The sequence below is a fragment of the Pygoscelis adeliae genome, unplaced genomic scaffold, assembly GCF_000699105.1.
Source record: "Pygoscelis adeliae isolate BGI_AS28 unplaced genomic scaffold, ASM69910v1 Scaffold410, whole genome shotgun sequence".
Taxonomy (NCBI): domain Eukaryota; kingdom Metazoa; phylum Chordata; class Aves; order Sphenisciformes; family Spheniscidae; genus Pygoscelis; species Pygoscelis adeliae.
The window spans coordinates 2718133-2718667 of NW_008823913.1; positions in this window are offsets into that span (position 1 = coordinate 2718133).

Genomic DNA, 535 nt, shown 5'->3' on the forward strand with positions numbered 1-535 from the left:
GTTTTTTTTGGCCCCCCCCCCCCCCCCCCCCCCCCCCGAGAAGGAAATTAAGCGAGCGACAGCGGGCGGCATTTCGGGAAGGGGGTTTGTAGCCGTTGAAAAACCAAACTCCCAACACCCGCTGAAAAAACGACCCGATCAAACCCGGACATCGAGACCCCCCCCGGCTCATTCTCGGGGCGCACGGCCGGACCTGCCGTGCGTCTTCCCGGGTCTTTTTTGGTTATGGGCCGCTGCTCGCCGCCGAGGAAAGGCTGCCTGCCTTCACCGCGGCCGGGGCGGTGGGGCAGCAGGGCTCTGGCCCCGCAGCTCCTTCCAGCCCGGGCCCGGCACTGCCGGGCAGCATCAGAATCGGGCGGCTGCGTCTCCCTCTCTGTAACGCTTTAGCAAACTCTGGAGGACGTTTCCAGTCGCTCCCACTGTTATTATTATTTTTAAAGGTGTAAAATCCCCCATTAGCTCCAGTTCCGGTGTTTCTTGTTTTAAAACTGAGTTTTAAAACAAACAACCCGAGATGATAAGACCCACCTAGACA